The following is a 3756-nucleotide window of genomic DNA, read 5'->3' on the forward strand; positions in this document are numbered from 1 at the left end:
GTGCGTGCGTGCGTGTGTCCTAGAGTGCGTGCGTGCGTGCGTGTAAGCGCGCACGAGCACGCCCCAGATGTCCTACCGAAATGTATAATTCCGACCTTACATCACTAACTACCAAGTAAAAATAACTTTCCTTCCTCTTCTTGCGTTGCTTCATATCCAACGCAACAACAACAAAAATGAAAATATATCCCCACCCTCCAGACACACACAAAAGTATTTTCTTTCTTACAGAAAATTCACGTCACATAATAATAAAAAAAAAAAAAACTTTCATAACAATAACCGCCATGACTCCATGATCTCCTCCCCCACCCCCCTCTGCCCTCCCCTTGCTCCTCGGCCTTAATCCGGAGGAGACATATATTCTGTGATAATCTACAGGGTATCAGAAAGAGAGGGAGGAGACGGGGAATGTGAGGAAGGTGAGGGGGAAGAAGGGAGAGGAGAGGAGTGGAGAAGAGAAGGGTAGACGGGGAAGAGGAAGAGGAATGGATTGGGTAGATAGGAAAGAGGGGGGGAGGAGGGAGGGAAAGAAGGGAGAGAGAAAGGGAGAGTGTGAGGGAGGGAGAGGAAAAAGGAGAGGGAAATGGAGAGGGAGAGGAAGAACGAGAAGAGAGGGGGAGGGGAGGGGAGGGAGGGGGGAGGGGAGAGGGAGGGAGGGAATGAGGATGAAAATGAGCAGGAGGGAGAGGGAGAGGATGAAGGAAGGAGAAGGAAAGTTTAAAAAAAAAAATCAACGGAAAGTAAGTACAAGAAAATGAAGGAAGGAAGGAAGGAGAGAAGGAAGGAATAATGTGAAGAGAAAATAGGACATAACAGCGGAGAATAAAGAAAAGACAAAACACCATAAGATGAAGCAAATGAGATTTTTTTTTAATATGATAAAATAAGGAGAGGAAAGATGATATAAAAAATTATATATATATATATATATATATATATATATATATATATATATATATATATATATATATATATATTATATATATATATATATATATATATATATATATATATATATATATATATATATATATATATATATATTGCAACATCTCCTACTACGAAGTTACAGGGAAGTGCATACAGGGGCCATGCAAATGCACATGAACCTCCACCCTTAAACTGGTCGCTTGCAATATCACGCGATGACCCTGAAGGGCGGGAAAGGGGCAAAGTAGGAAGGGGGGAGAGGGGGGAGGGTGGTGAGCAGAGGCGATGGGAGGGAGATAAGGAAAGAGAAGGAAGAGGAGAAGGAAGATGAGAAGAAAGCGCTAAAGACAGAGGGGCAGAGGAAGAGGATGGAAGGATAGATAAGTTGTGAGAGAAAAAGAAAAGGACGGAAAATACTCGACGAGGAGAAAGAGGAATAGAGAAGCGGTGGAGGATGCAAGAACATAAGAAAAAAGAGGTGAAAGGAAAATAACAAAAAGAGGAAGAGGTCATTATGAGAAGGAAATATAATGGGGGAACTATCAGGAGAAAGAAACATCGGAATAAAGCAGAGGAGAAAAATATAGATGAAAAAAAGAATGAAGATAAGTATTACATGAGAAAATAGAAACGATATAAGATCCACACATGAATAAAGGGTATATAAAATGCATAATACTCAAAATGAAATCTAACAGAACGAAAAAAAAGGAAAAAGAAGAAACACAGACAAAAAAAAAAAAGAAAAAAAAGGAAAAGAAAAAAAGAAACATACGAAAAAAGAATAGAAAAGGAAAAGAAGAAAAAAAACGATAAGTCATGCCACCGAAGAAGTTAATAAGTTATCAACAGAATCCATTAACCTTGGCTTCTGATTCCCACTCGCCAACGAAAGAGGAGAAAGCCAATAAAGTGATGAATCTAAAGAAGATTCCGGAGCGAAAGACACGAAAAGGAAGACGTCAGCTTCCGGTAGCAAGCCAGACAAGCATGAAATGAGGTAATAAAGAGAGACACGAGAATAAATGAGGAAGAAGCGATAGCTTAAAGCAATACTCAGAGGGGGAGAATGTAGGTGTGAGGCAAAAATTAAGAGAGGAGGGACGTTACAAAGGAGAAGAGAAGGAAGAGGGAAGGAAGGGAGAAAGGAAAGGAGGGAAGGATGGAGGGCAGGTAGGAAGAAGGCAAGAAGTGGAGGAAAGACAGAAGGAACTGAATGAAGGAAGGAAGGGAGGAGAGAAGGAAGGATGAAAAGGAAGAGGAAATAGACGGAAAGAAAGGAAGGAAGGTAGAAAAGACATTAGGGAGTAAGAAAGGAAAGGAAAGAAGGAGATAAGGAAGAAATAAAAAGGGAGGAGAGAATACGAAGGAAAGAAGGAATAAGAGTAAAGGAATAATGCGAAGGAAGAGGAGAAACGAAAGAGTTAAATGCGATACCTAATGTTGATATCTTTTACGCATCAGAGAAACACCCGCAGGAATTAGCAGGAAAATTAATCAACATTATCAACACATCTTTGTCATCCTGATCGCTATATTTCTCGTAACATCACTATCATAATCACTACCATCAGCAACAGTCATTACCATTATGAACATCAAAATAATTATCGTCACTGCTATGCCAACGACCATTAATATATTTACCTTCCTCTTTATATCGCATCGCAACATGAACAACTTCATCATAATAATAGTCACTGCCGCTATTCTCATCATCGCCATTATTATGACAATTATCACTATCACTCTCATCTTCCCTCCCAACACGAACACTTTATAATCATGATAATATATATGAAGTCAAAAAATAAATAATAATAATTATAATAACAATAAACAGATTAACACGATAAAATGCCTTACACTGAATCACGTATATTAAAACAATGACCACTTTATCGGACCTGATCATGCAACAGAATATTCGACAGTGACATGCAATAAAAGTCACAAAAAAAGAGGGAGAGGAAAAAAAAAACTCTCCTTCATTCCTCTATCTTTTAAAAATTGAAATTTAAATATGAAACTTTACTGAATCAGACTAATCAATGCACGCAAGCACTTTGAAATAGGAAAAATCTAAAATAAAGAGAGAGACAAAAAAGTGACTAACGAGGAGCAGCTTTTACACCTATTCAAGAAGGGACAAGGAAAGAGAATTTAAAATGGTAAGCGACGAAGGCAAAAAAAAAAAATAATAATAATAATCTGAAAAATATATGCAAGAAAAGAAAGAAAAACGTGCGTGAGAAGAGATAAATAAAATTTAAAAAGGGGGAAATAATGACAGGGTAAAAATACGGTGAAAATGGAGCACGGAACAGACACACGCAATCACAAAGACAAAGAAGGGACAAAAAGAAAAGGGAGAGCGAGAGAAAGAAAGAAAGAAAAAAAGAAAGAAAGAGAGAGGGAGAGAGAGAAAGAAAAAAAAAAGTTACAAAATCAAGCAAATAAAAAACAAAATATTTAACATATACCGACAAATAAATGAAATAATTATGCATGGTGAGTTACCGGCTCAAATCAACATCAAACGTACAGCTAATTATGTATTTAAAAGAGTGATGACACGGACGAGATATCCAAAATCGTTATTGCACAAGTAGCATGTCTCATTTTATGCTTATAACATAAAATATAAAATGAAACGAGAGGTCGTTCTACATTAACCTTAAATAGAAAGAGAGGGAGAAAGGGAGAGACGAAGGGACAAACAGACAGTCAGACAGACAAACAGACACACACACACACAAGGTTAAGCGTGCTTTTTATATTATCAAAACAACACACAACACACACACACACACACACACACAC

The sequence above is a fragment of the Penaeus monodon genome, chromosome 10 (genome assembly GCF_015228065.2).
Source record: "Penaeus monodon isolate SGIC_2016 chromosome 10, NSTDA_Pmon_1, whole genome shotgun sequence".
Lineage (NCBI taxonomy): Eukaryota > Metazoa > Arthropoda > Malacostraca > Decapoda > Penaeidae > Penaeus > Penaeus monodon.